This window comes from Doryrhamphus excisus, chromosome 18 (genome assembly GCF_030265055.1).
Source record: "Doryrhamphus excisus isolate RoL2022-K1 chromosome 18, RoL_Dexc_1.0, whole genome shotgun sequence".
NCBI lineage: Eukaryota > Metazoa > Chordata > Actinopteri > Syngnathiformes > Syngnathidae > Doryrhamphus > Doryrhamphus excisus.
Window position 1 is genome coordinate 12,902,666 of NC_080483.1, and position 22,875 is coordinate 12,925,540.

Here is a 22,875-nt window from a genome sequence, read left to right on the forward strand (position 1 = left end):
ATACAGTCTCATAGAAATTAGTGTGGCAATTGTTGTGTAATCCTGCTCACTGAATGATTTAACGCATCACCCAACTAAAGTTGGAAGATAATTGTCTTTTTGATAGTAATTGGTTTAAAAGACGAAGCTACATCAAACAAGTCAAACTTCAGTCAAGCACCCAATGATATGGAACAATGAACCCTGAGTGTTTTTGGACTGTGGGTTAAAAAAGGACACAGAAAATAACATGGACTGACGTGGGCTTATTTAAGATTAAAACGGCTCTTCGATTTTTTTTTTTTTTACCAAGCATCATTTCCACCAGACACACTTCCTGGTTTAAGTAAAGGTTAAATGAGAACAGCAATGTCAGAAGCCAATCAGGATAGGGAACCAGGGGGTCACGATACGGCATGCACTCTGCACCAGCCGACTATCGGGATGTCCCACAGAGTTGAGTTGGAGCCAGGGATGGAGCGGATGGACTGACACTGAGCTGGCTGGGTCAGCTCCAGAACCACTCTAGCACCTCCCGGCCATCTGTCCCCGCCACACTTAGCTCCGGAGTGGCTCAAAAGTCTGGACCCATTTTGCTCGTTTTTGGCAGGCTCAGTGCAGACGGCTCAGGCAGTAATTGGCCACGGAAGACTAATATGTTTAAGTTGAGCTTTTATATTATTTTTATACCCATCTAGTGTACAGTGGAACCTTGGTTAGTGTCATTTATTCATTCAGAATGTCAGACTCAAACTGAAATCTAATCTAAACTAATCGATTTTTCCCATCAGAAATAATGCAAATCCAATTAATCTATTGCGGGCACCCAGAGTCAGGACTAAACACAGTGAGGCTGCATTTCAGTTTTATCGTCCTCATATCTGGAACGGTCTACCAGAAGATGTCAGACAATGGAAATGTTTTGGAAATGTTCAAATCCAGGCTGAAAACGCCTTTATTATAACAACTGAAAATATTATGTACCTCTAAAATTCCTATAATCATCTTGTGCCAAATGCCAGTCTGAATAAATAGCTCTCTACTTTGGAGGTTAAAGGCAGCAAAAGAGCGATGTCCCCATTTTTTGTATTTTGTCCTCGGGACTTCCAATGTTGAGTGTCGAGTCCAGCACGGGGCCCTGGAGTAGTGACGGACAGTTAAAAGTTCAGCCAAGTACGCTGGAGCAAGGCCATTAATGGCCTTGAACACAAATAGGAGGACTTAAAAATTGATTCTCGACTGAACCGAGAGCCAATGGAGAGAACTGGAGTGATATGAGCGTGTTTTGGGGCATTAGTGAGGAGGGGAGCAGCTGCATTTTGCACCAACTAGAACCAGTAGAAGAGGGACTCGTTTACTCCAGTATTGAAGGCATTAGAGTCTCGAAGCGATGAATGAATGAATCACAGCAGGAGCAAAAGGTTGCTGGGTAGGAGTAAATAATTAGCAGCAGCCTTACATGCAGAAAAAACTATTGGAAATACAAATTATGGTGTTGACGAGCAGCGAGGGAGGCTAAAAGAGAGCCACGTGGAGGTTTTGCCATGAGTTATTTCTTGAATTTCTTGAATCACCTGCTTTATCAAAATACTGCCACCTGCAAATTGATCGGGCTCCATTGTGGGTTTATTTGACACCATGATCAATAAGAAAAGCAGAGATTTGTGACATAAGAGAACAGAGTAAAGAACTACAGAGTCAGCAAATGATGATGTCATAGACTGGAGACAGAGCTGGGGGCGGACACTGAAATTTGGGTCTGGTTTGCATTTTGTTAGCTTAGACTTTGCGGACATTTATAAATAAATAAAAAAACTACAAAATTATTAATAAAAATAAAAATAAAAATAAAAATAATATAAAAAAATAAAATAAACAGCATAAACAACAAAAAAAGACGTGTGCCATATTGTACACTAAACCGAACCGAGGCAAAATTTCGGTGTCGATTTTTCAACATAAACATGATAACTAAGGTTCAACTGGGTGATATTTTCAAAAACATGACCCAACTTGTTCTAAAAGAGGATTTATGCATGTGACATTTTTAAAATGAGTGAATCAGCTTCTTTGTTGATGTGACCACAATATTATAAATGTTAACTTTATTTTATTTCGCCCAAAAGGTGAAATATTTTAACTATTTTGGCCTCTGGCTAAACTTACATGAATTTGTCCTTTGTCCTTTTTCTTTCCATTTCTCATGCACTAAAAATAATTATGAGGGTTTTATTTTTTTTATAAATTTTCAGAAATAACAGCCTCTGTCCAATGTTTGCTGCTTCCAATGTTACGCCAGAAGTTCTAAACCCCCCTGAGCATTTACCAAACAGCCGAAAGGGAGAAAAAGATAAAATAGGAAGCTCTCGGAGCTGGTGCAAAGGGGCCAAGCAAGCAGCAGCCCCCATAGTGTCATCCATTTCTCCTCTAGCCGCTCTGCTCACGTCTGAGGCGTGCAGTCATGCTGCTCAGTGTTTACTCTGGATTACAGAGGCAGCTCTTCACCTCCCTGCCCGATACTCCGCCTCGCCACTCAGACACGCTCTGGCCCAGACGTGACTCATGCACGCACAGGAACACGCTCGGCCGAGGCCTCCGGGAACGCCGGCGCTCAGCGGGCGCCGATCATAACGTTGAGGGTGGGTAGAAAGCGGCCTCTTGCGGCCCACAAACACGACCCCTTGACCTGGATGAAGATGAATGCAGCCAAATCCGTCCTTTTGGCTTTCATCGCGGTGAACTGCTGTCATAGCTTCTGTGGCGCCTTGTTGGGCATGAATCCTTGAACAGAAGGGACAGTTTTTCACTTTTTTTTTTTTTCATTTGTTTGTTTGACCCATCTGCTATCAGACATGGACCGAGGCATGATTCTTTATTTGGATGTCTATTTGCATCACTTTGACTGCTCACTCAAGTTTGATTACACAAAGCTTTTCTAGTAATGACCATTTGTCTCTGTTTTAATTAAGTTAACAAAAAATGTTATGCTTCACTCGCTCCTTCCAACAATGTTAATCATCTACTTTAGTGTGTATGATAACCCCCTGTGTTGTATTAGTACTTTCATCTTGCGTCACTAAAATGATCAGACAATGCTGGTTAAAGAAAAAACAAAGGTGACATCTGCTAATACAAATGTACGTACCTATGCATATTTGTATCCTAAAGTGCCTGGTTGGTTATTATTATACTTTAGGGCTCCAGACTGCGACTAAATAGTCGTATTTTGTGTATGAAATATGGAGTCAATTGTCACAGTCTAAGCCTGCGTGTGATTCTAGCGTATTAATCGCTTACATTTGACCCGCATTGCTGTTCGGCTATTCTACCATCTTTGTTTACACATTTTGCCTGGCTCCACCATCTCTTTGGTGGCATCTAGCTAGCTAGTTATCGTTATGCTCCTAACTTCTGGTCACAGACTCCAAATTTGACTTTTTTTTTTTACCACAGTGACTTTTTGTCTATATAAAACAAACTAGCAATGCGGTTTGTTCTGAACTTGTTTTTTTTTCCCACAGGGAAGCTTTGACGGCCGTCACATTCATGGGGTATGTTTTCTAGCTTACTTTTTTAAAATGTCACTTAAAACTTAATCTCATGTTACTCCTGTAACTCTCTTGTCTTCAAAATACTAGTTGTGTGTCTCAGTTTAACATAAAACGTACAGATGAATAACATGTGTCCGGCTTTAAAATAGTGATGCTAACACGGGATCTAGCTAGCTTAAAGTCTGATCAGTTGAGCAGCTCACCAAAGAATATTTACTTCTTTTCTTTGTAACTGTTCAATTCAGACATGATGCCTATATGGAATGACAAATAACAACAAAATAGCATCAAGACATCAAGTGCTTTGTTACACCTAGCTCACTTAATTAGCTCACCTCCATTTTGTATGTCATAGTAGCGTTAGTAATTATCATGAATACAGTGAAAATGAGAGGAAATGTGAAGATTTACTTTGGAAGTCAGTTTGGGTGTGCGCCTCTAAATTTTTTTTGCACTACTAAAATTTTAAGTTGTTGCCACTGTGGTCTGAGTGAACAAAAAAGTTCGTCCCGAGCAATGAGAACTATGCGTAAAAGTGAAAAAACTAAACAAAAACTTACTATACATATGATGAGTGATGGTGCACAAGGAAAAAAGACGATAATTTTACCTTGAGATTTTGGTCTATTTAATACACCATCACGTATTTGTCTCTATTAATTGTGCCAAAGAACACAGTCGGCATCTCTCTCAGGTTTGAGATTATGAAATAATGTGAGATCGGGAACAGAGCGGACAGACTGCATTGTGATCTTTCTAAAGGTCAGAAAATACATCTCAGCCCTCACACTTAATCAACAATTGGATTCATTGTCATGAGCTTCTGAGGTGATAAAAATAAAAAAAAATAAAAAACTGGGCAGTATTGTTCCACGTGGCCTCGATTTATGAGACCGCACAAAGCAATAACAGCATAAGACCACGGGGGTGGAAAAAAGTGAGTGAAGTACAAGAGTCACAACAACTTGTGTCCTCATGATTACAAGCTGGCTGTGCACAAACACAGCTTTTCCCTCCCTGCAGTGCTTGTTTTTAACTTCTCAAGATGGGCAGCTGATGAAAGGTCTGGTTGTGAACTTATACTTTCGCTTGTCACACTTAAGCAATGCGACCTTGAGCGAGGCAAAACTGTTCTCGGTCATGATGGCGGGAATTTCCCAAACTCGGGGGAAAGATTTCTTTCTTGCAGCAAAACACCTGCACAGCAGTCAATCTGGTCTTACTAGCTGGAAGACTAAAAATCAGAAAGCTTGCATGAATTGATCATCGCCAACAAATAAGCCTTTAATTTCACATTTATGATACAATTAAAGCATGATTATACAATTATTGTGTACAAAATTAGAAAACATAAATCCAGGGCATAATGAAAGGAGAACAAGCTGTAACATTATTAATAACTACTGTAATAACAATAACATGAACATTTCTTCTCTTTAAATATGCATCTATGTTTTTTTAGCCTTTTTATGCAATAAAAAACATACAAATTCGCAATAAATGGGGGGTTTTATCTTGGGTTTCTGCCCTGTATTTGATCAGGAAATGCAGCTAATTCAGCAATTTTTATTTTTAAGACAACCTGCCTTTAAATAAAAGGCAGCCACCATGCATAATCCTTATGTGAGACATAAACGCGTCTTTTCCTGATTTAAATACTGAAAAACTGCTTCAATGAGGCAGCTAATAATGCATGCATTGGGGATTCACCTATTCCGCTTATACGTAAACCCCTCAGAAAAACCTCCAACAACATTTTATAGTTTAATGTACATGCTGTGAGTATGTAGTATTCATGATAAGATGTAAAACTTACAGTATTTTGCCATATTGTGGTCATTTTAAGCATTACAGGATGCATTGATTGAGCAACGAATACTACTTCCGTCAACAACTCCCCCCCAGGGAGAAAATAACATTGCTGAGTGCTAGGCAGAACCAGCTATAGTGGAATTATACTTAGCCATTCGCATAGCGTTATGTAGTACTAAACAAAATAACAAAACAATCACTTAGAATGTCCGCTCTCACTGGGATGCCGACATATTCATTCATTCATTTTCTACCGCTGAGGATAAGTGGTAGAAAATGAATGAATTAATGAATGAATGAACTCTGCAAGATGGCAATAGCTGCATTTGAAGTGTCTTGAGTGGGCAACATCCAGCAGCTTTATTTACCTCTGCATGCACTTTAAGTGTGTTATTTAGCTATTAGCGTGGTGGATTACACTTGTTGCACTGTTGTATGAACTCATCAGTGGCATTCATGCTAGCCGAACAGTTTGCGATTAGTGTGATTACAACATTGGTTCTGTTGCGGTCCTCTCCACTTTCTTATGTACTCCAAATCATTATTAAAGTTGTTAGATATGAGTTTTGCTGCAATTTGGTGTGTTTTGAGTTATTTTATGGTTGCCTGAGCACGCTTTAGAAGTACTTACAACACCGCTTGTGCATACAAAGTCAGCCTGATGGGATATTCTTGTCCGTGGATCTGCTGTAAATCCACACGCTCGTGTACGGTGTGGGTGGGTGGGGGGGTTGTGGGGCTGCTCCGCTTCTACACGTTACACATGAGTGAGCTGGGAGGCCGCCAGCCGCAACACAACTTGACTTCCAAATGAATAAATGAAAGCAATTAGTAGATCTGTTTACAATGTTGTGGAGACAGAAGTAGGTCAAACATGGCAGAGGCAGGCAAGCAGAGAGGAGAGGGGGAACCGCGCAGGCTGGTACCTTCCTCGGACCGCGTCAGGAGAATTAGGACGCGGAAATGCCGTCTTTATTAGCACTGACTTTTTGAGTGAATGTCATATTGGATCACAGAGAAGGGTTTATTAGGAAAAGCAGCATTTTGTGCTGATCAGTCCACTGCATTTTATCGCTATGGCGGCGATGTGGAAGAGCAGCCCAGGGCCATTATCACACACACATAAACATAGAAGCTTAATGTGTAGCATGAATGCTCACACTGCAGACCCCCACAGGATATATCCACTTTGATGCCACACAATGAAAATTCATGACATTTGGCCTGTGGTTAATTTTCATTAGATCATTCAGTGTCGACACTGCATTAAGCACATCTGCCGAGATGGGGTGTTTTTTTCATATTTCACACAAAGTAGTTATTCAGTTACAAAATAAAAGAGTATAATTCACATACAGAAAGTCCCGCAGTGATTTGTGGAGTGCAATAAATGCTGCAATTATAGTTGGAGCATTTATTTGGTGATATGTGATAATTGGAGGTATGCTATTATTTCTAGTGGGGTTTTTTTTTTTACTTTAATGATTTTAAGTGCATTTAAAAAAATAAAATGTTTAAAATAATAATAATAAAAAATAAATATATTTTTTTAATATAGAAAATAAATATATATAAAAAATAAAAAAATATAAAAAAATATACCCGAAGACAGCTGGGATAGGCTCCAGCACCCCCGCGACCCTCGTGAGGAAAAGCGGTAGAAAATGAATGAATGAATATAAATTTTTTAAATATAGAAAATTAAAAAAAATATACCCAAAGACAGCTGGGATAGGCTCCAGCACCCCAGCGACCCTTGTGAGGATAAGCGGTACAAAATGAATGAATGAATAGCTGTCTTCCACCACATGGTTATTATTTACAAGTACTTTATATTGCACAACACAGGAGCAGCAGAACCAATGTTGTAATAGGAATAAGGAGCAAGCTGTTCAACCAGAATTAGTACCACTGATGATTTCAGTATGAAAAAAACAGTATGAAAAGTGTAATAACACAATTTAAAGTGCATGCAGAGGTAGATAAAGCTTCTGGATTCTGACCTAAGGATACTTCAGTGGCAGCTACTGCATCTTGTGCTGTTATTTATGGTAATGGTAATGGTTTAATTTCATTTGAACATGCATCAGATTACAATTGAATGCATCACGTAATCAGTTCACAGTTCCACATGTCCAAAAGGAGTAGGAAGAAGCAAAGCTTATTAAATCCTACCCCTCCATCTGGTACTTTTACAATCAGTAACTGTTACATTTGTTCACTTTCTGCTTTCCTAATATAATTTAAGTTTTTTTTTTACTTTATTTTTTAATTTTTATCCTTTTTTATTTTTATTTTTTTTGTCATGTACCGAAGTACGAGGTACCATAGTAAGTGTCAATATAGTGATATATATAGCACATCATGACTGGTTCAAGACTCTTCATCCTTGTATTTAGCAAACATCAACTGCTTGTATTGTTTCTTGAATTGGCTCATCGCTCATTAGCATTATTTCTTTTACTGTCTGACGGATTTCCAACCAATTTACATCAGTAATACCTTGAAACAAAGGTATTTGCTTCAAGTACACACCTTTAAATTAGCAACCTTGGCCACAAATTGAGGAAATAAAGTAATTTCCAACAGCAGCTTCCTTCACACATGTATACTCAGTGGTAGTCAGATTAATGAGGTGCGGTGTAAACAATGCACCGCAAAATAAATTATTTTATTCGCTTAGCTTGCATGCCGAGATGTTCTGCAGTGATTTTTTTCCCCTTATCCGGCAAATAAAAGCTGTGATTGCCTTTTCTTTTTGGTCCCTGCTGCCAGCTTTATTGGTCAGCGCAGACTCTATGGGCTTTAGGACTCCCCAGCCTGCCACTAATCTTGACGCTAGAGTTGCAGAGGATGTCTGCCGGGAACTCTAAAATGGCACTATGTCATGGCAACACGCTCCGCTCCTAATAAGCAGAGAACGCTCGGAGGGAGTCGGGCTGAAGCAAATGTGACACAGGGGGACAATTCCAACACATCGCCACAACACAGGCGGCAGCTTCCCCCGGCATCGCATGCCATTATCTGCGCCCTGCATGCATTATACATGCAGATACGGGACTGTATCGGAAATTGCTGTTAGGAAATGCGGCCAGATGAAGGGCACCGCTGCCACAGTCGGATTTAGCCATGCTTGCCTTTCTCCTCCCATTCCTCTTCCCGCTTCTGTCTCCTCTCTTCCATAAATCTCATTGTTGGTCCTCTCCGGTTAATGGTGACCTCAAGCAGGCTTCTCTCGCCCGCCGAGACCCAGCGTTGCATATGTGATGAGCGAAAGAATGGAAAGTCAAAGTGACCTCTAGTTCTGTGATGAAAACCCACACAGGCTGCCTGCAACAGCGGCTCTTCAATAATTCAGCAAAGAAGAAGACACGGAGGGCGGCTTTTGAGCCACTCAGTGTACACGCGGAGGTCGTGGTGATGCATCACCTGCTGCATCAGTTCGACTGCAACCCTCATCTTTAATGTCGCGTAAGTGCATGAAGGAAGAGCAAAATGCTTTGCAGAGGAGTCCCGCCACGAGGCTCGCAGGTATCTCTGGGCAGCGTTGCTACAGGGAATACACAACGAAGGCTTTGAAACCTTAGGAGCCATTTTTTTTTGCTTATGTACCCTAGTCAGACTCCGGCTTTGAGTATTTGTGCATTTTGTCTAAGCTGACATTCCGCTCTTGTGTTGAACAACGATACATTTCCACCCAGACTGATTCTGTTAGGAGCTGGGCTATATTGCTTTTGCTTGCATAAATCACCGACATCCGCCGGGGGGAAATCCATTACATTTGGCAGTGACTGCACCCCAGCCAGCGCACGAATGAGAAAAATAATCAAAGTCAGAGCTATCGAGCATCCTCGTGAAGCTGCGAAGCACATATGTCCATAAATCCTGCACCACTGCACACAGAAAATCAAAGGCCTTATTCTGAGGAAGCCTGCATGTTTTTCCTCGGCTTCGTCCCTCTTTCGCCCATATGGCTTGACGGGGCAGAGGATGCCAAGGCTGCAGCGAGCTGGCACGAGTCATTATGATCAAAGAAATTACAATGCAAAAGGAACAGCTGCTACCTCGGCTGCTGACAAATCACTAAGAGCGGCAGGAGATGCTTACAGACCGAGGAAAAAAAGCCATATAGTGCACGTTGTTGCGTTCGACAACTTCCCCGCTAAGCAGCTGCTGCTCCCAAAACCGTTTTTAACATTTAATCTGCACTGCAAGCGCGACTACAGTGGCCACTCATCCAGAAGCTGTGCAAATAGACGCATCAACCTGGATTATCTCCCACATTCGCTCTGCTCGGCCAACCCGGATTGGCCCTAATTCCACATGGAAACTACATCTCCTGTCTTAAAGGTAAACCGCATTTTTTTTTCAATCCTTATATGAGACCTGAACTCATATGTTGTTCTCTTTTCTGTGTATTTTAAAGACATCAAACAGGTAAAAAAAGCTTTTCAGTGGACGAGTGGTTAGGCAGACCCAGGTTTGATTGCCCCCTCGGCCATCTCTGTGTGGAGTTCGCATGTTCTCCCCCGTGCATGGGTGGGTTTTCTCCGGGTACTCCTGTTTCCTCCCACATTCCAAAAACATGCTAGGTTAATTGGCGACTCCATATTCGACTCCATAGGTATGAATGTGAGTGTGAATGGTTGTTGGAGACCAGTCCAGGGTGTACCCCGCCTCTCGCCCGAAGACGGCTGGGATAGGCTCCAGCATACCCACGACCCTTGTGGGGATAAGCAGTAGAAAAGGAATGAATGAATACTTTTCAGGGAATTCCTACTAAATCATCTTGATAACTCGGCAGTGGGGACTTGCCGGATTAAAAGTGGGTACAGTATTTAATTCCGAAAGTGTCTGTAAAATCAGAAAAAGTAATGAAAAATGTATTTAAGTAATAAAAAGGTTGTCTATGCTATATGAAATTTATGAAAAATGCTTCAATGTTTGCAGATAAATATTATGGAATTTACATGTGTTCCTCATTAAGTATGGTTTTCATTTCAGAACTCCCATTGGTTGACTCCTCCAGGAACTCTAATGGCTGCTCAGAGAAGACAGCGGCTCTTTGTAAGTAATGTAGTGTTCGGTGATGTTCATGTTTTGTCTTCATAAGCATTGCTCTGTTTTGGCATGTTGCATCATCTTCACATGCCAAGGAAGATATTATTGGTTGGAAGGAAACAGTTAACACATGTGTGTGTGTTTTGATGCCCAAATGTCACATGGGTGTGAGTGGCAATTTTATATTCATTCATTCATACAAGGGTTGCGGGGTATGCTGGAGCCTATCCCAGCTGTCTTTGAGCGAGAGGCAGGGTACACCCTAGACTGGTCGCCAGCCAATCACAGGGCACATATAGACAAACAACCATTCACACTCACATTCATACCTATGGACAATTTGGAGTCGCTAATTAACCTAGCATGTTTTTGGAATGTGGGAGGAAACCGGAATGCCCGGAGAAAACCCACACATGCACAGGGAGAACATGCAAACTCCTCACACAAATGGCCAAGGGTGGAATTGAACTCGGGTCTCCTAGCTGTGTGGCCTGCGCGCTAACCACTCATGCATCCCGCAATTTTATGTTGAATCATAAAATTGTATTATCTGATTTATCACAATGGGATCCACATGGAGATGTTTTATGTGCTGGGATAAAATCGGCATGTTACACAACTACGTCTAATGCATAATGTATGTTATTGACTGTTTTATACATCTTAAGCTGCACTGTTATGACCTTGAAGGTGGTATAAATGTATTTTTTGCTCAAAAAAATCTGTTTATGTCTTGTCACATTAGTGTTTCTTACTGAAAAATGTCCCGCTCTTCCCTTGCGAGAGTGACATTCAATTTCCATACATCTTTTCCTCATGACTAGTATTTGCATTTTTTAATATCCAAACATCACTTTTTAATTAAAGCCCGACATGAATGTTTGGCATCTGTTATTCGCCTTCTCTGGAGTCGTAAAATGTAAGTTGAAGCGCTTCTTTGCCGAGGGATGAACTCCACAATACAGAATGGCGCATGAGTGTGAAATAAAAAAATGATACTTCTTAAGTGTGTCATCATCTCAACATGCCACTGTGGAGCCGCTCCAAGAATTAGCTTCTGAAATAACCCAGGTTATTTTCTTCAGTGCTATTCGCCATTATGCCTTGACTTGGTGAACATATGTTACTTAAGATCTCATTCAGAAAAACGTGCAATAATAAATGAATTAATTAATCACATGATAAATGAATGTGATCATTTTGCCTGCCTTCTTATATCTGATCATTTACATGCGTGCCCGTTTTCAAACACAAAGTTTATAAGATGTTGTTTTAATCTTATTTTCCTTTAGTAGGTTCATTCATTCATTAATTTTCTACCACTTATCCTCGCAGGGGTGCCGGAGCTTATCCCAGCTGTTTTTGGAATGTGGAAGGAAATCGGAGTACCCTGAGAAAACCCACACATGCACAGGGAGAACATGCAAACTCCACACAGAGATGGCCGAGGGTGGAATTGAACTCGGGTTTCCTAGCTGTGAGGCCTGCGCGCTAACCACTCAACCACCGTGCAGCCGTTATATATCATATATAATAAAAATAGTCTTTACTTTATATGTAATTTTTACTATTATACATATAATCATTTTGTTTATTTTCATTTGTGGGTTGGGCAGCACGGTGGTCGAGTGGTTAGCGTGCAGATGTCACAGCTAGGAGACCAGGGTTCAATTCCACCCTTGGCCATCTCTGTGCGGAGTTTGCATGTTCCCGTGCATGTGTGGGTTTTCTCTGGGTACTCCGGTTTCCTCCCACATTCCAAAAACACATGTGAGTGTGAATGGTTGTTTGTCTATATGTGCCCTGTGATTGGCTGTACCCCGCCTCTCACCCGAAGACAGCTGGGATAGGCTCCAGCACCCCCTGCGACCCTCGTGAGGAAAAATGGTAGAAAATGAATGAATCAATGAATTTGTGGGTCAATAAACATTTCAAAATGCACCTACATTGTTGTGTAACTCGGTTAAATAAAGTTTTCTTGAAAATTTATGTTAAAAGACCCAATCTAATGCATTATCTCATCCAGTGAGTTGGGCGTCTCATGACACCCCAAGTTGTTGTTGTTGTTGTTGTTGTTGTTGTTTTTGTTATGACATGCACCAACAGAAAAACAACACGAGTAAAGTTACTGTATTGTTTGTATGAACATCATGGGACAATCTGCGGGCTATGCAACATATTGCCAGAGCCCTCTGCTGGATGCATGCTGGGAGTCAAACCTGCCATCTGGCAGGTGAGCGGCACGTTTTTACACTTCTTCACCATCTCTCCTCCTTCCAGTTTCTCTCCTCCGTGGTTTGTCGCCACGTCACCCTTACTCTATCGCTTTTGCTTACAGTCATTGTCAACAACAACACCCTTTTTCTTTGTCTGCCTTGTGTCTCGTGTGACCTCCTTCCAGGCCGCTAGTCACTTGATTAGGTCCACGAGCTAATGAGGTTTAATACATAATAAGAGCTGCATCAAGTATTCTACCTTCACAAAGAGTTTTTAGTTAATTATGCAATTCAATTTTGGTGCAAATCCAGTTGAAGTGTCAATAGAGGTATTTACATGATCTTTTTTTCTGTTTTGTATATTTCTTCTTGAACCAGGAAGTAGCTCCTGCTACCTTTTGGTCTCTGCAGGTGTGGTGGAGCAGCCTACCAGCACGGGAAGCTGGTAAGACCAGACCTGACTTTGCCATGTGGGGTCTTTTGTGACCTCTTGGCTTTTGCTTTTGTCTAAACTCACTTTGTGGAAAAAAATATGGAGTATACAGTTTATTGTATATCAATATTCAACCGAAATATATCAGGATCGCTTAGCCCTACTGGGAAGGTTCATCATTGTTCCATCTTTTTGCCATTTGTGGATAATGGTTCCCACTATGGTTCGCTGGAGTCCCAAAGCTTTAGAAATGGCTTTATAGCTTTTTCCAGACTGATAGATCTCATTCTCAGTTCTGAAAAAATCACTTTTTCACATAGCTGTGAAGGTTTGATTTTTTTTCTTCCTTAATAATAATACGTTTCATTTAAAAACTGAGATGTGTTGTCAGGAAACACAATTATTTTGCCACTTTTAATGGATGTCTACTAGTCCTATGCCAAGCTTTAAGGTGTGTTTGCAACATATTTTTAATCAACATATTTTAATCACAAATTGAAACCAGAAGTGACAGTCATTGTCCGTCACCCACCTATGACATCACTGGCAGTTGATTCTGTAGTTCTTTTCTGACTAACGCAGTTACACCACAAGTCTCTGCTTTTCTTATTGATTACAGCTGCCAAACAATCCACAATCAAGTCTAAATTGCAAGTACCATCATTCTGGGGAAGGTGAATTCAAGAAAATAAAACATGTGGATATCTACTCATCCCTTCTCCCTCATCGCCGTCTTTGTCAACAATCAAGTCTTCAATCAAGGTATGAGTATCTCTTCGTCATAATGTCTGCTCTTACTGCGGATAAACTAATGCAAATACTTTAGTTTAACCTTGGTGGAGGTCTCTTATCATTGTAATGGTAATGGTTTAATTTCATTTGAACATGCATCAGATTACAATTGAATGCATCCCATAATCAGTTCACAGTTCCACATGTCCAAAAGGAGTAGGAAGAAGCAAAGCTTATTAAATCCTACCCCTCCATCTGGTACTTTTACAATCAGTAACTGTTACATTTGTTCACTTCCTGCTTTCCTAATATAGTTTAATAATTTTTTTTGTTTTGTTTTGTTTGTTTTTTTATTTTATTTTTGTCACGTACTGAAGTACAAGGTGATATGACCATACAATGACATAATGGGTACCATAGTAACTGTCAATATAGTGATATATACAGCAAAGTGAAGTAATCATTTTCAGTTTTAATGTTACACGCTCCTATGTGCAGTATGTGCCCCCCTCCCCACCTAAGCATCCTAACCGTCATATTTAATCAACCTCTCTGTGGGCAGTGGGCTGGGGGGCGGGGAGCTGTGCAAGCTTGGATTGGAGGTAGGGGTTGTGGTGGTGTGGTGTTGGGGGGGGGCTGTGAGGGGTGGTCTCCCGCTATGGGTAGTTAGACGCTGTGCACTCACACACCGTGTAATTGTGTTACATACACTAATTCGCCTGATGCACTAATGCACTCGCCTGTGCCACTGACCCACATCACCCCCCCCCTCCTTTATATTTGAATGACTCCTGCATCAATGCTACTGATTGAGGCAGAGTATCTTTTTCTTTTTTGTCTTTTTTTTTTTTTTAAATAGGCAGTACAGGTCGTTAATCTCAGGGTTGGGGTGAGAGGGGGTGCACTCGGATGTATGGGTGCAGAATTGGAGATGACAAGGACAGATGTTGAAAATGACTTCACCTACACTGATCTGGCATCACCTCGGGGGTCAAAAAGACAAAATAACGTTCTCTCACCTGCAGTCAGCCTGGAATGACAAAAGCGTCCTCGGAAGGGGGGGGGGGGGGTTACAAGGCTAGGCAGGCAGAAATCAATAAACAATCCGACAGAAAATGATTTTTATGCTTCATTTGACTGCATGTGCTTTGATTTTCATTGAATGCACCATGCAGAGATGCCCCAACTGTTTTCATTTGCAAACCGACGTGAAATACGTTTCATTCTTTCACAAAATCATCTTATTCAGAGTCACAGTTGTGCTGGAGCCTATCCCAGCTGACTGTGGATAAGATGGTCAGCAGTCAGTCATAGGATGCATATAGACAAACAACCATTTACATTAAGATTAATACCTATGGAGTCCACAATTAACCTATAACATGCATGTTTTGGGATGTGCCAGGAAGCTGGAATATCCTGGAGAAAACCCACACAAACCAAAGGGATTCCACAGATCGAAGCAGGATTTTAACCCAGAACCGCCTGGCTGTGAGGCACACATCTATTTCCTCAAATACAAATTTAACACAATCAGGATGTCTTGAATAACAAGGACACATGACATCTTCATGCATCTTGTCCGCTCACTTGAACGTTGCACTCCGTTACAAATCCAAACTCCAACTTCCTTTTAACTCTGCAAAGGAGTTGCAGAGTTAAACGTGAGGATAGGGGTTGCAGGAGGGGGGGGGATGCATTTGAATTCTCAAAACGAGGCAGGCAACTGATAAAAGTGCTGCAGCTGGTGACTTGGCTGGGAACGCTCCCACTCCACTAGAGGCTTGAGCCACTCTTGAGGGGTGCAGGAAGAATGGAAGCTGCTCCAACTGGCCCGTCCAGATAAGGCCGACCCGGGAGAGCCCGGCGTTGAGGAGTTAAAGAGGTGCAAATCCCAAATACACTACAGAGACAGGGATGAACTTGGTCCACCACAGCATTGTGGAGCTTTGGCACTACTACAGTACATTGCTACTGTACTGTGTGTATGTGTATATAAATATATATATGTGTGTGTGTGTGTGTGTGTGTGCGTGCGCTTTATCTCCATCCCACTGCATATGTCCCTCATCATGACCTCATGCACGATGCGCCTTTACATGTATACATACAAAAACCGGATGCATATATAAAGTCCGCACAAGCACTCGCTGCAGTTTACAGCCACAGGCGACTCCTCCTTAGCGCCACCAAACTTTACGTTTTGTCCAAGCCAGACACAAAACATGAGCACTAACCTTGAAATTAGACGAGACTCATTCTGGAGGAGTTCTAAACGGGAGCAGGCGGTTTCGGTTTGTTTTTTTTACGCACAGCCGGGCAAAGTGACGCGCACAGCGGCGTGCATCCTCTCTTGCAACCGGTGACCCTCCAGCCTCGTTGTGGGATTGATCATTTTCTGGAGCAGACAGGCAACATTTAATCTCTCTCGCTCTCTCTCTCTCTCTCTCTCTCTCTGTATATGTGTGTGCGTGGACACACACACACACGCATGAGTTCGTGTGCGCCTCACGTAGCGTGCACGCCTCCTGTGGCGTCATCCTCTGGCTCAGTTTGAAGGCGTCGCTGTGCTTTTTCATATCCAGACTGCACGTATGTGCGTTTTATGTTTTTATCTGTGTAGAGGAAGCAATCGCACACATGCATGATAGATTTACACTTTTAAAAATAAACACAATATTCTTTATTTCGCTTGTTATCAGCAGCAGACATATAAACTGGACAGGACATCTCATTAGGTACACTTGCACGTTCTGTCTTTAGGATGACAACGTAAGAGGTATTGAATTAACAACCTGCTTATTATTTCGATTATTTCCATATTTCATCATAGTGAGATATTGTTAATGAGATATTTGCAGTGTTAATTTAGCAACAAAGTCTTTTTTTAGACGTAAACGCAAGTAGCTCCAAATCCAATATTCCGTTGAAACACTGCCATCTGTAGACGGAGTCATGTAACTACACACATTGATTGAAGTGTGTTTAGCAGCATCAGAGGACCAGTTCTTGGATGTGACCAGAATGTCAAACATACAGTGTCTTGCAGTAAGAATCCTTAACAATGGAATATGCCTTTTAAGATCAATTTTGAACATTTTTTTAACATTTTTAATTTCTCCACATCTTCAATTGGATGCTTCCCTAAAGCAACCTAATTAGTATGATGCTCTTAATAGTAATTCAGACTTATAATAACTGATTTTAATTATAATATTGCTGCTTTGGGATGCAAGTAAACTGACTCGGGGGGTCCGTCATGGCAGCTGCCCCTCATTATCGCCACTGACATGACTTTGGGATGTCAGACTGGCTGAGGGCCCAGCATCTGTGGGTGGCCAACGGACTCCCCCAGGGCTAAGCAGATGGCAGCGGCTTCTTTTTGGACCGACCTCGGGTGCTGGGCTCATCATGGGCCAATATGTGTTGAAAATGTCAAAAACTTTGACATATTCGCACTTTCTGTACTGTTCAGTGCTAAATGTGCAGTTCTTTAGTAAGCAGGAGCGCGACACACAGTAACCCGCACAGAAAGGTTTCTAGATCTTCCGGAATCTGCACCTATTCCATTTCCAAAATGGCTGTTTTAATTTATTACGCCAAAGGAATCTTTGGCGTAGTTTAAGACGATGATACAGCATTCTATCCCAGCTGTCTTTGGGTGAGAGGCGGAGTACACCCTGGACTAGTGGCCAGCCAATCACAGGGCACATATAGACAAACAACCATTCACACTCACATTCATACCTATGGACAATTTGGAGTTGCAAATTAACCTAGCATGTTTTTGGAATGTGGGAGGAAACCGGAGAAAACCCACGCATGCACGGGGAGAACATGCAAACTCCACACAGAGATGGCTGAGGGTGGAATTGAACCCTGGTCTCCTAGCTGTGAGGTCTGCGCGCTAACCACTCGACCACCGTGCCGCCCGACCTACAAATGGAAATAAACTAAATGATTATATGTATAATAGTAAAAATTATATATAAAGTAAAGACTATTTTTATTATATATGACATATAACGGCTGCACGGTGTTGAGTGGTTAGCGCGCAGGCCTCACAGCTAAGAAACCTGAGTTCAATTCCACCCTCGGCCCCCTGGTCTCCTAGCTGCGAGGTCTGCACGCTAACCACTCGACTGCAGTACCACAAAGTGCAGGTTATTTTATTAAGAATAGCAGCATAGACAGGAAACTAAACCAGCATCAGGCATGAGAGATTAAGGAAAATTACAACAGACAGACACAGAACAGGTCAACGCAGGAAGAAGAACAAAATAAGGGCATGTTAACAGGAACTATAAGGCATAAGACGTGAACATAAACAACCTGTCAAGCTGGCTAATTCGTAGAGCGTGACAGGAGGAGGTGTTGACTCCATGAAAAACCTCAACTTTAAAAGCAATCTTCTCTCAAAAGTGGAGCAAACAAGTGAAGGAGATGACAGATTTTTATCACGTTCGATGCTCATAGACGCATAGACACTGTTAGAACATCATTAAAAAGTCACTTCTACATAATAGGAGGTACAGTATGTACAGTAGCAACAAGTTTTACAGTTTCTTATGTTTGTATTTAACAACGTTAAGTGACATTGACACCAACGTGTCAGAATTTACCATTCCAAGCCGAGAGCTGTCTGCTAGAGCTGTATGAATAGAACATGATGGAGGAGTCGGTAGTCCAAGTACGATGGATGATTGGTGGTCCTATTAGCTGGACGCAATAATTACGGCATTCCTCAACGCTGGCCAAGGCATGCATGTAACCGAGTATATTAAAACGCTCCACACCGATTGAATCAAGGGCGCTGATGGTGGTGAATTACTTTCAAGCTGCTGTGCTTTCCGGTGAATCATTCTCATTCAGTCTTTCAAGGGCATCACTTGTGTGTTGAAACACCTTGTCATGTTGTTTTTAATGTCAAGTGCAGTACGATTCATGTACAGTGATTGATAGATCTGCTTATAAACGTGTCTAACAGATATAAGCATTTACCTGTTCTCAGTGGCGTCATTAGGCCTGTTCTTAAGCCCACCTAAATAATTTGATTTTTTTTTATTGATTTTTTTTTTTTTTTTTTACAAAAAGAAAAATCTCTGACAAATTCAATATAATAGGGCAAAAGCAGGCTAATAAGCAAGCCAATAAGCAGGCTAATACTAGCCTACTAGTAGTAGTAATCAGAAGAAGAATAATAATGATAGTAATAATAATAGGCTAATTAATAATATTGATTCATTCATTTTCTACTGCTTATCCTCATGAGGGTCGTGGGGGATGCTGGAGCTTATCCCAGCTGTCTTCAGGCGAGAGGCGCGGTACACCCTGGACTGGTGGCCAGCCAATCACAGGGCACATATAGACAAGCAACCATTCACACTCACATTCATACCTATGGACAATTTGGAGTCGCCAATTAACCTAGCATGTTTTTGGAATGTGGGAGGAAACCGGAGTTAATTAGTAATACAATAATGATTATTATTATATAATTGATCAAAGTCCACTGGACAGAATGGTTGCGCAGCTTGAGCAGCGGTTTTGCTGTGTAGATTGTGTGTACTTGTGTCAATTTACTGGTGGCCTCTTGTTTGTTATTTGTTATTTGGATTTTTTTTCAATGTTTATTACATTTATTCATATCCTGTGCATCTAAGCTAAGCCCCCCCGTCCTCAGAACTTAGTGACGCCCCTGCTTTTTCTTAAAGATGCATTCACGTCCATCTTGGAATGGCATGGAAAGTCATTAGTTCCCTTCCGTAGGCCTTTCTGTCGTCTTTCTCCTCTTGTTTTGGTGACTTTCTATGTAAACATTACTTCACTATAAGCCTGCATCCCAGCAGTCAAAATATTAATTCTAAATGAACCAACTTGAATCGTCTTGGCAATCGTGATACAAATCAAATTGCTATTAAAGCGAATTGTTACATCATTACTGTAGGCTGTAGCTCTGCACTTGTCCAATGTAATTGATGGCATACATCATATATGTACATTACAAGGAGCAGCATAGCTATGTGAGCAACAGTGCTACAGCACAGGACCTGCCCATTTCAAACTGCCTCTGTCGTTCTATACAAACAGCACTGACTCACACTGAGATAAATAAATTGACCTGGCAATTTCCCGCCTTCTGATGTACTATTCGACCCGTAACAGTGTGAGACCGCCTGTGTGAAAGGGTATTCAGCTTCAACTATATGCAATGGTGCCGAGGTCATCGCGGGAACGTCCGGACACAATCAACATGACGTATGACTTTGAACTGTAGATGCTTGACGCGGTCATCCCGTGCTTCTCTCTGCTCCAGATGACAGCTGACAGTTCTTGACGCTGCGCCATCTGAGGGATTAGAGGTGATTAAAGGTTCCACTCAGGTTTAACGCACGGAAAGTCATGCAGATTCCTTAAGTCTTTCAATTACGTTATGTACACCGACAAGGCTGACATGATGGAGCTAATTCCATTTTCAACTTTCATTGTCTTTATTCAATTATTTTTCCTCCTTAAGGAGCTATGAGGCATGTCAATAAAGTTTGATCCATATGCTGGATAGTCCTATAAAAAGTACTTTTGAACCATTCCACCCTGTGCTATTATTTGTTCTTTGTGCTATTATTTGTATGAGAAATACATGTCATGGTGGCCCATAAATCGGATTGATGCACTCCACAAAACACCCTCTGTAACTTTAGAGTGTTTAGTCATGCACGGGGAGACCATGCAAACTCCACACAGAGATGACCGAGGGGTGAATCGAACCTGCCCGCTAACCACTCGTACACAACCGCTAAGTATTTAGCCTCTCCAATTTACTTATTGTAAACTTAAAGTGTTTCAAACAGAGTATGGAATAAGGGCAAATAAGGCAAAAATGTACCACTTCCACACAGAATGAGAGGAGAACCATTTTTTTTCATCCATTCAACTCCGGTCTCCTAGCTGTGTGGCCTTCGCGCTAACCACTTGATCACGGTTCTCAGGAATAAAGTTTATTTAAAAAAAAAAAAGTTTTTTATAAAAAAAAGTATTTATAAATATATATATTAAAAATAATAAAATATAAAAAAATATATATAATATATTTAAAATATATATGTATATATAATATATAAAAAATATATAAAAATATATAAAATATATATATATAAAATAAATAAATAAATATAATATATATATTTTTTATGTGTTAAAATTGTTGGGTGTCTGGAATGGATTCATTAGATTTACATTATTTTCTATGGGAAAACTTGCCTTAGTTAAGGTCCATTTTGGTCTGAGTCTGACCTTCTGGAACGGATTAATGATGTTAACCAAGGCAGCACTGTTTTGACTTGAGGACATTTTCAGTAATGAAAAGTCAACCTTCTATTGTACACGTTAATCAACAGCTGAAATGTCAGCGTTGGTGCAGTTCATTAAATGAAAGTGCAAATTCTTACCGATGGCCGATGTAAAAGACTCCTCTGGGATGTTGGAGATACAGCAAATTGCTTCTCGGACAAACTGAGGCACGGTGAAGCGATCTGTCTACTTTATATTGTTTACCTGCCTCTTTATGTGCTGTGTAAAGTACTTTGAATGGCCTGCCTTGCACACAGCAGAGAGGCTTAGCGGGCTAATGGGTGGATGTGAAATGATCTGAAGTCCAAAGTGCGTTAAAGACAACACCCGAGGGCGACTCTGCGGCTTCCATCAGTCTTGGTGTTGCTCAGGTAACCACTGTGGTCATCTGAGCGGCTCTAGTGTCTTTGTGTTGTTGTGCCGCAGTATTGTTCTTATAGCTTCATCATTATCATTATGGTGTTCTTCCAGTGGGGTGGACTGCACCCAAGTGGAGCAGCTAGCAAGATGCAATCTGCTTTATGGAAATTACCATAACAACACGAGGCTGTGCCGCCAGATGCATGCAAATGAACGCACACTTCAGGCCCAATCAAGCTGTCATAACACACCAAAGAAGAATAACACAGGAAAGCCATTAAAACCTTTCACTCCAAAGCGCTTCAGCCTGCTGCACAAAGAATACCACCCCAAGGTCCTCCAAAGCATCCCTTTGTCTGAACAATCACTCATAAACACCTGGCTTTATCCGTCTGGCATCCATCACCTCCACATTATAATGAGATGTTCATCAAACAGCGGCTTGGGATGGTAAAAAAAAAAACAATTATCTCCATGGTCCCTTGTCCCTTGTTGTCCAGATTAACATTTTCAAACATTCTTTCCACCCACAGGCAAAATAAGCAGCTTCAATACGTGTGTGCTTCAAGGATAATTGGAAAGCCTTCTATCGTCTACTCGTGATCTAATAGAATGCTGAAGGATTGTTCTGTCAATCATCAGTCACTTTATCTATAAAAAAACACGTTAACTGTCTGTAAAAGCGCAGAAAGATTCAAAATAAACTTGGAATTTTACTGTTTTGAATGTTTTGTTTGTCACAGGGGACGATGGTGGCTCAAATGGACATTGAAGATTCCCTACCGACTCAACACTTCCAGGCCATGAGGTAGGGACCACATCTGCTACGTTAACATTCATGCTAATCTCTTTTGGGTGGTTTTAGTGTTTTTAGTTTTTAGTGTTAAGGTTATATGTCTCTCTTCTACTGTTAATTCCCTTTTTTCTTACCATTTTTGTAGCAACAGATTACTTTGTACAGTAAATCAAGGGTATAGTAACAGTGTGTTTTTATTCAGAGGACGTACTAAGTACTAAATAACCTTGGACACCTGTAAGAATTAGCTAAGGTTTCCTCCATTTCTGCAAAACAGCTTTAAATTGTTGACCCATTTTGTGCTCCCTGAAACTGGCCATTTTGTATCACTCTGAAATACATAACTTAAACTATATTAGGAAAGCAGGAAGTGAACAAATGTAACAGTTACTGATTGTAAAAGTACCAGATGGAGGAGTAGAATTTAATAAGCTTTGGACAATTTGGAGTCGCTAATTAACTTGGCATGTTTTTGCAATGGGAGCTGCACGGCGGTCCAGTGGTTAGCACGCAGACCTCACAGCGAGGAGAAAAGGGTTCAATTCCACCCTCGGCTATCGCTGTGTGGAGTTTGCATGTTCTCCC

General features: G+C 41.2%; 1 protein-coding gene across 1 annotated transcript in view; it reads right to left on the reverse strand.

Annotated features, from left to right (window-relative positions):
- Positions 1–16,261, reverse strand: part of LOC131105943 (plexin-A2-like) — a 93,570-nt gene extending 77,309 nt beyond the window's left edge. Inside the window, exon 1 of the mRNA XM_058054500.1 lies at positions 16,022–16,261. The gene's annotated coding sequence lies outside the window, so the exon portion shown is untranslated. The remainder of the gene's footprint in view (positions 1–16,021) is intronic.
- Between the last annotated feature and the right edge of the window lie 6,614 nt (positions 16,262–22,875).